Genomic DNA, 10,290 nt, shown 5'->3' with positions numbered 1-10,290 from the left:
TATAATTAATGATAAATAGCTAGCACTTTTTTTAACAGTATTGTCCTGCCCTTTTTGTCAGAATGCGGAGGATACAATGTCTGTTGAACAGCTGACAGAATCGGCGATTGCTATGAGTAAGGTCTTAAATGAGGCTCATACTAACACTAGAGCTTACCAAGAAAGGGTTAGGCAACAATCCAAACAGAAGAAAGCCCAGAAGGAATTCAAAGTGGGGGACAAAGTGTGGAGGAAAAATATATTAAGGAGCCAACAGAGAAAGGGTGGAAAACTGGAGGCAAACTTTCTAGGCCCTTATACGATCACTAAATTGGAAGGGAAAAGTGCAGACCTCGAAGATGAGGGGGGGTTGAAATTTCCAAGAATAAATGTTGATCACTTGAGGCTACATGTTGTGGAACAACCCCGGATCCCACATAAAATAAAGTCTTCTCCACCACCACTCCCTGTGGTCTCTATCGGCCCCTCCTAAAAGGGCATCTCCACCACTACTCCCTGGCCCGTCCTCACTGGCATCTCCACCACCACCACTCCCTGTGGTCTCTACTGCCCCCTCCTCACTGGCATCTCCACCACCACCATTCTCTGGCCCATCCTCACCGGCGTCTCCACCACTATTTCCTGGCCCCTCCTCACCAGCATCTCCACCACCACCACTCCCTGTGGTCTCTACTGCCCTCTCATTACCGGCATCTATACCACCACCATTCTCTGGCCCATCCTCACCGGCGTCTCCACCACTACTTCCTGGCCCCTGCTCACCGGCATCTCCACCACCACCACTCCCTGTGGGCTCTACTGCCCCCTCCTCACCGGCATCTCCACCACCACCATTCTCTGGCCTGTCCTCACCGGCATCTCCACCACCACCACTCCCTGTGGGCTCTACTGCCCCCTCCTCACCGGCATCTCCACCACCACCATTCTCTGGCCTGTCCTCACCGGCATCTCCACCACCATCACTCCCTGTGGGCTCTACTGCCCCCTCCTCACCGGCATCTCCACCACCACCATTCTCTGGCCCATCCTCACCGGCCCCTACTCACCGGCATCTCCACCACCACCACTCCCTGTGGTCTCTACAGGCCCCTCCTCACCGGCATCTCCACCACCACCATTCTCTGGCCCATCCTCACCGGCCCCTACTCACCGGCATCTCCGCCACCACCACTCCCTGTGGTCTCTACAGGCCCCTCCTCACCGGCATCTCCACCACCATCACTCCCTGTGGGCTCTACTGCCCCCTCCTCACTGGCATCTCCACCACCACCATTCTCTGGCCCATCCTCACCGGCCCCTCCTCACCGGCATCTTCACCACCACCACTCCCTGTGTTCTCTACAGGCCTCCCCTCACTGGCATCTCCACCACCACCACTCTCTGTGGTCTCTACAGGCCCCTCCTCACCGGCATCTCCACCTCTGGCCAATGCCAAAGTATCTTCAGGAGCTTAAATTTTTTCAGGGTCTTCAGATATAGAATCATGTATGTACTTAAACAACAATTTAGACAGTTATAATACTGCTACTACTTATAATAATACAAAGTACACATAGCAGTTACACATGAATTCACCAGTTGTGAGTAACACCATTGCATAATTTAAGATTTTGAAAGTGAGGTGAGTTGATTCTTTAAGAAGCACCAACTCACTTGGAAATTGTTATCTTGCTAGGTTCTAAAGTTTTAACTAGCAATTATAACAATGTTGGCGAAATAAGTAAATAAGTTTTTGTTTCTGAAATGGTTTGTGTTTTCTTATTGGTTTCCACAGTGTACATATTTGTATACGTTAAGTACCAGAGATGTATAGTAACGAAGTAGAACTACTTCACTACTGTACTTAAGTACTAAAAGGCGGTATCTGTACTTTTCTAGAGTATTATTTTTTTCTCCTACTTCCACTTTTACTTCGGTACATATTTTCGCTGAGTTTAATACTTTTACTCCGATATTTTTTTTATGTGCTGCATCGTTACTCGTTACAATTATAATAATGGTACAAATCATTCCATTACAAACCACTGCCAGAACTGTAGATGGCAGGTTTGATGAAGCTGGCACATCATTAAGCGAATCAAGCGAGACTGCGCGTGCTGACTGAACTGCTGTGGAGAGAGAAATGAACACCGAGCCGAGCGAGATAATGACTCGTTCACGAGTCAAGAACCGGTTGCATCGGTTTTCGGATGACCAGTAACGTTAGTTCTTTCTGACAGTTCGATTCAATAAACCAGTTGAAGAAAACAGTTCACCGATTCTTTTGCGCTCGATGCAATGGCGTCATTGGCGTTGACTGCACCTTGGCTCATAACATTAACACAGAATCAGTTCAGAATCAATCACCAAAAGAAAACAGTTCGGTTCCAGACGCTCTGTGTGTCGGTTTGCTTCACGCTAAATCACACATGCGCAGTATCATCAGCTCCTCGGTTCACGAATCGGACGCGTCTGACACAAACGGTTCTTGACTCGTGAACGAGTCATTATCTGGCTCAGCTCGGTGTTCATCTTCAGTTCTCTCTTCACATCAGTTCAGTCAGTGTACTGTTTGAGTCAATGAATTACTCTGGGATATTGGTTTGTTTTAACTCAGAGGGAGTGTCAGACACATTAAACAAGTTAACATCTTAATTCATCTGTGGATTAATGCGTATTGGAGACGCGAACTGTTTAAAATGATTCAGTTCGATTTGGTGAACTGTTTCAAAAAGATCCGGTTACATCGAATGATTCGTTCGCGAACCAGATATCACAAACTGCTTTGTTTTTAACTGTCTTACAACAGACATGGAGAAGACAATCCTGAATAAAGTCGTAGTTTTTGCTATTTTTGGACCAAAATGTATTTTCGATGCTTCAAAAAATTCTAAATAACCCTCTGATGTCTTATGGGTTTGAAACAACATGAGGGTAAGTTATTAATGACATCATTTTGCAAATTGGGCTAACTAACCCTAGTAACCGTTTTTTGTTTACAAGAAGTTACAGTCAAATGAATTGTGATTGTCCTTTAGGTTAATCATTTGAAATAGTAAAAACAATATGTTCAAACTTTTGACTACTTTCTTTAATAGCTACATAACACAATACTTCTACTTTTACTTTCAGTACTTGAGTAGTACATTTTAAAATAGACTACTTGCAATACTTAAGTACAAAAAATGTTGAATACTTTAGTACTTCTACTAAAGTGTGGTGCTTAAAGAGCACTTCTACTTCTACTCAAGTCACTTTTTTGATAGAGCACTTGTACTTTTACTCAAGTATGGTTCTCTAGTACTTTATACATCTCTGTTAAGTACACATCTTATATACAATTGTGTTAATAAAATCGAACAGTTTGTGAATGATGCCACTTCATATCAAACGGTTTCAACATTTTATTCATTATTTTGTTAAAATAATGTTTTACAAACACATAATGTCCAAAGAAAACCACCCAAAGTTCAAAATAAAAAAGTAAACATTAAACAGATCACCTCTCTGAATATTTTTTTCTAATAGGAAACTAATATGTCTTCATTTATTGCCGTCAGTTCAAGAGTGCTTATATGTACCTTTTGGTACAAAAATACAATAAGGATTCAACAGAATAACTGCAATATAAATGTGATTAACATAGATGTAACTCAACTGATGTACAAACATCAGTTGTGTATTATATCATACAACAGACAATAGAGGTAATGTGAGTTTTGGTATAAGGAAAAAAATCTTATTTCTGATGAATATATTAATTAATTATTATTATAATTTCAATAATAATTACATATGAATTTCTGACTCTAAATAAAGTCCAGTGTGGCAATGTCAGGCCGGGCCATGTCACATTGGAAAAAGTGTCAGATTTCTTTTAACAGCAATCAAACATGGGTCATGGAATGCTTTTTTGTTTGTTGCTCACTAGATCTTAAAATACTGGTTGATTTTATTTTAAAAGAAATTTCAGATGGATCCAAACAAATTTAGGCACATTTTTGGGGTCATTAATGAGAACCATCATTGGACTCTGACGGTACATTTTATATGTTTTATAAGCAGTCTTAATTATCTTTTAAGTGGTTGGATACAATTTTTTTTAGCGTTTAAGGTTTTGTTGTAATTATTTGCAATATCTTTATTATTAAGATAATGATCCCACAAGAGAAGAGGGCTCTGTTCTTTGATTCTCTTGGAGAGTCCACAACGGACATCCAGAGGTGTCAGAATGTAACGAGGTAAATCAACATTTTAAACAAGATCTTCTGAAATTCTAAAGGTGTTTCTTAGTATTCTATTTAATTTAATAAATTCCAAATTCAAGATTTTTATTGTCATATGTACAATGTTTTTACATATGTTTTTACCCCAATATCATAAATATTACAGGTCCTTCATGATACAGAAGGGCTACAACGTGCCCAAATGGGCATGTGGCACGTTACCCCATTCGTGCCAACAAGATGGCAGTTCATGTGGGCCTTTTGTTTTGAAAGTATGTTAAATGGATCATTATGCCATATATGACTTTCTTTCCTTAGTGTAACACCAGAGGTAAATATTAACGGAGATGGTCATTCTAGATGGCAAATGAATATCAATGATAAATATTGAAATAAATGTGACTTCCATTGAAAAACAAAACAAGGAGATATTTGGAAGACAATAGAAGATAAGGGGGACTTCCTTTTAGTTATCATTCTAGTAGTGACATCATTCTTTAGAATTCCCTTACTTCTATTTTATTAAAGACAGTCTTGCAGCCTTAAATCATCAAGAAAAAATTGACAAAATATAATTCTCAATTACATAATCACTTTTCTTTTTTAGTTTGCAGAATGTTTTCTAAATAATGAGCCGCTACTTTTTTCCACATCTGAGAAAAGTGTGGCAGCCTTGAGGATGACCATAGCGGCTTGTGTCTTACAGAACACTGGTAAGTTTCACATTTCCAATATTCATTAATTCTTTGGTACCTTAACCATTTAACAATGTTGGTAAATATGTGATTACTCATGTGCTTGTAAAAAATTTTAATATTTTAAGAACTTGTTTTATGACAACAATGATTCTTCTGCCTTGGCATGATCTGCCTAGCTAACCTTAAGGACTTGTGTGGGGACAAGAACAGTGGGAAAAAAGTAACTAACTGGGTAAGCATTGGAAGAAAGAATGTTTTCCTTTATCAAACTTTTATTGAATTTGCCATATGAATTGAAGGTGATATAATAATGTTCATGTAAGTATTGTTTGATATGGATTAAAGAAATACCTATGCTTGACTTCAAAATTTGTTTGTCGATATGTTTAGATTGGCTGTGATGTGTGCCCACTCTGGTTTCATTGCAACTGCGTGCAACGCTCCAGGAAAAACAAACAGTTCATCTGCGCAGTTAGCGAACATTGACTCCTCATCATATTTATAATGATTTATGTTGACCATTCATTTTATTTAATGTAAAGTATCTTTTTTTTCTGAAAACTAAATTGTACACTTAAAATATACCATTTGTTTGCTAACTTATTTAAATATCTTTATTCTAAATCAACAAAATCAGGAACATATTTTCCAATGTAAAGTGTAAATAAAATTATTTAATGATTTTCCCATGACATGTTATTCACAATAGAACAGTGAATTTATAAAAAAAGAACTATAAGTATAATGATTGGTAAAACTGGCAACTGATAAGTAACATGACATGATTTGGGGTCGAAGAGGTCTGCGAGAGACAGTAACATTGTTAGTGGCATTGAAAAGTGTTTGCCTGAAATCAGTTATAAATAGTTACAAAATTATATAAATTTACCTAAAGGCACAGGATCATCAGGACACTGTAGTCTATTTTGATTATTTTAATTTTGGCAGTACTGCTTAAATTCATAATTTAGATAGGTCAAAGACTCAAAAAACACTGAGATCACTTTAGCTGGGTCAGACACCCAAAAAACTCATTCTGGAGACACATCTCATCCTAAAGACTACCTGCAAAAAAGCACAAGTGTTTATATTCAATAATAAGTATTTTATATTGGGGAGTATGATTTTGGCAGCGCTGCTGAATTCACCCCCCCATGATATCATGTTTACTGGGTCAGACACCAAAAAAACTAATTCTGGAGACACATCTCATCCTAAAGACTACCTATTTAAAAAGCACAAGTCGTCAAGTTCAATAATAAGTATTTTACATAGGGCAGTATGATTTTGGCAGCACTGCCGAATTCATACTCCCCCTAATGATATCAAGTTTACTGGGTCAGAGAACCATAAAACTCATTCTGGAGACACATCTCATCCTGTAGAATATCTGCAAAAAAGCACAAGTGATTAGATTGAGTAATAAGCATTTAATATAGGGGGGTATGATTTTGGCAGCACTGCTGAATTCGCACCCCCCACACCGAGATCACTTTTGCTGGGTCAGACACCCAAAAAACTCATTCTGGAGACACATCTCATCCTGTAGAATATCTGCAAAAAAGCACAAGTGATTAGATTCAATAATAAGTATTTTATATAGGGGAGTATGATTTTGGAGCACTGCCGAATTCATACTCGCCCCAATGATATCATGTTTACTGGTTCAGAGAACCATAAAACTCATTCTGGAGACACGTCTCATCCTCTAGACTACCTAGAAAAAAAAAAGCACAAGTGTTTATATTCAATAATAAGTATTTTATATAGGGGAGTATGATTTTGGCAGCACTGCTGAATTCACCCCCCCCACACTGAGATCACTTTAGCTGGGTCAGGCACCCAAAAAACTCATTCTGGAGACACATCTCATCCTAAAGACTACCTGCAAAAAAGCACAAGTGTTTATATTCAATAATAAGTATTTTATATAGGGGAGTATGATTTTGGCAGCACTGCTGAATTCGCACCCCCCACACTGAGATCACTTTAGCTGGGTCAGACACCCAAAAAACTCATTCTGGAGACACATCTCATCCTGTAGAATATCTGCAAAAAAGTACAAGTGATTAGATTCAATAATAAGTATTTTAAATAGGGGGGTTTGATTTTGGCAGCACTGCTGAATTCATACTCCCACCAATGATATCAATTTTACTGGGTCAGGGGTCAAATAAACTCATTCTGGAGACACATCTTATCCTGTACAATATCTGCAAAAAAGCACAAGTATTTAGATTCAATAATAAGCATTTAATATAGGGAAGTATGAAGTCGCTGAATTCATATTGCATTCTATTGATATGCTCGATGTATAAGCACAAGGTCTTCACAGCTTTTCAATGTTTTCAGCATAAGGGCAGAGTAATTTAGGAAGATTTAACAAAACAGATTTAACAAACACATTCTGTTTCATTAAAAGGAATATTGCATTAGAGAAAATGAGTAGTTTTTTTATTGTTTTACTGAAGTAAAACACACAAACGATAAAAGCACAGCTAGACAGTCCGAGTTGTAAATCATAGACGTTTAGTTAAATACGCGATCAAACACCAATACCCAAATAGCAATGTATTACTAACGACTGTCTGTTTTCGCAACTGGCGCCATTGTATGACACCATGCGCGTGCACGCGAGGGCAGTCAGATTCTGGCAGGGAGTCGGAATTCGGCACAACACCGGAACGGATCCAGAAAGCGGATCCGAAACTGTGTCCACATGCACACCGCAGCGTATAGACCAATGCTACTTTTGCGTCATCGAAGGGTAACGCCCCTTTTTGGGGGAAAACAAATGGATTCCTGATACAGAACTCGCTCCAGGGACCTTTTGTTTTTCATTGTTTTTGATGTATACAGGCCTGTCAGACACATAATAGCTTAAATCAAGTGAAATATGATCCAAGTAAACCACCAACTCCTCTTGAAATGGCCTCATCGTCTAGTTTATCATACTGTGAGTGTGTTAATGACAAAAAAATAGGCTACTTGAGCCCTTTTCACACTGTCATTCTGGCAAATACAGGGGTAAAGTGTTCTGGCAACTGTTCGCGGGTCGCTAGATTTTGCATATGTGCGTGCTTTCACACACAACCCGTAAAGATCCCGTAACGACACGTGACATCAGGGAGTGATGTGTAATGTACGAGTCGAAAACATTAAGCACGTTATACTTTCACTGAAGCAAGCGAACAATCACGGCGTCAGCGCAGAAAGTGAGGGACTAACTGACCTCTGCTTCATTACAGTTTGCACATATTTTTTTGCCGCGAACGTTGATCTTCTAAAAGAGTTGCGCGATAAAGCGCGTCATCACTTCGACACGGAATTAGATCTGGCTTTTGTTCACACAGCGCTCGTCCCGGGTTGAATCTGGCAATGTTACTAGGTCCCCGACCCGGGTTCAATGCGGGAATCAATCCCGGGACGTGGTTGCTTTCACACAGAAGGCGACTCGGCAATGTTCCGGCAATATGACGGGTCCGACGTGCAGTATGAAAGGGGCTTTTTGTGATTCCACGAGATAATGGTAACTTTAGACGTCCATATTTGGCCACTGCGTGGGGTCATTAATCCAGTTTTCGACCATTTCAAAGGGACACCTCTGTAAACACCGTATCCAGTAGCTTCTTTAAATACCTCTCACAGTCCTCGGCCGGCAAAGAGAGTGTGTATGTTTGTGTCATTTTTGCTATCAAGAAACTAGAGCGAGTTCTGTATCAGGGGAATCCGTTTGTTTTCCCCCAAAAAGGGGCGTTACCATTCGATGACACAAAAGTAGCGTTGGTCTATGCGGCTCGTGGATCCGGTCTGACACCGCTGCGGTCCCTTTGCGTATCCTTACATAAATGGGTGCATGTGCGCTGGCTTCGCTTTGGATCCACGAATGAGCCGCATATCTGCTCCAGGTCCATTTTGGACCCGGTCATATGAGCATCGTATCCGGCCCGGGTCCGTTCTGGACTCGTTCATAAAATTCCGTCTGCAATGCCACTTTTTTTCCCCACACTGCCTGATAACATCCTCCTCATCCAAAATTCATGCAGTGAATTCAGTGTATAAACGTGATTGCACTGCGCCTTGTTAAAGATGTCAGGAGGAGAAATAGCTGTGAAATCTGAGGCTTGAAGTGTCTCAGTGTCTCTGGGCTTTGGTATGTGACATATTAGGCTGCATTACATTTGGCTGACCCATTTTTAACCAAAGCGACTAACATGCTAGACTACACATTTTTTTTAAGGCAATTCTCTCAACAATTATATGAAAAAAAAAAGGTAGAGTAAAATAAGAGCATCAGTGAGTGCCAGTTCTAATGCTGTCAGTGTCAGTTCTAATGCTGTGTTCACACCAAACGCGAATATAGCGTCTGGTCGAAACGCGCGTTAAGCACGAATGGTGCTTTTTGTGCATTTAGCGTTTGATGTGAATTCGCATCGGCCGCCCGAGTTGAAAAATTTTAACTTTGGCGTCAATTTGCGTCGCGTTAACCAATCAGGAGCCTGCTAGGAGTCACTCATTCAACGGTATGTTCCTGCAGCCTCCGGTTGTGCAGGAATACCCTTCTCCACTCATTCAACAAGGAGGAACGACTGATGTTGTCAGTGAGCAGTCAACAGGAGCTATAAGACAAAAGTTCTTATTTCTATAGAGACAGGAATAAAAAGGACTTATATATATAAAAAACATATTAATAGATAAATTGAATTAAGGCCAAAGATAAGAAACGTTTCATTTTATCCCAAACAAATTATATTTTATCTTGAACCACTAAAGAGACATCAGAGCTAGCGGCAAATGTCAGAAGATCTAGCCGAGGTGAGGCTGCTCTCAGCAGATACATGATGACGGAGCTCCCGCTGATCGCATGGAGCTCATCTCCGAGATCGGCGAAACACATTCTTTAAATAGATGCTGTCATTATAAATAAACCGCATATTTGAATTTAAAACAACTAAATTCTCGCCTGAAATACTTTCAAAACTACATGTCATGACACGATAACAGTAAAATTGTGAAAATTATCAGAATAAAAATGGCGGTTGAAAATGCTGCTTGAACTCAGCTGGCAGAAGTTCCCCCATGAATTCCTGTCTGTTGTGAAGTTAATTTCACGCGTGAATGATCTCAGAATGGTCAAGCTGCAAACTAGACGCGGTAGATGCGAATTTGACGATCTATTCGCGTTTGGTGTGAACACAGCATAAGTGCTAGGATCAGCAAGACTAGTTGTAAGTAGTCCTACGAGAGGAGATGTTCTCTGATTATAATGGAATTCTGGAAAATGGGAATGTGTTTTGTATCTGTTAAGTTGTATGTAACCATTTACAGTTGACATGAGACATAAGTAGTAAACATAAGTTTTTTAATATTGGAATGCAAGTTGGATT

The sequence above is a fragment of the Carassius auratus genome, unplaced genomic scaffold, assembly GCF_003368295.1.
Source record: "Carassius auratus strain Wakin unplaced genomic scaffold, ASM336829v1 scaf_tig00215842, whole genome shotgun sequence".
Taxonomy (NCBI): Eukaryota; Metazoa; Chordata; class Actinopteri; order Cypriniformes; family Cyprinidae; genus Carassius; species Carassius auratus.
The sequence above is the reverse complement of the archived record's forward strand: the minus strand, read 5'-3'. Positions refer to the sequence as shown.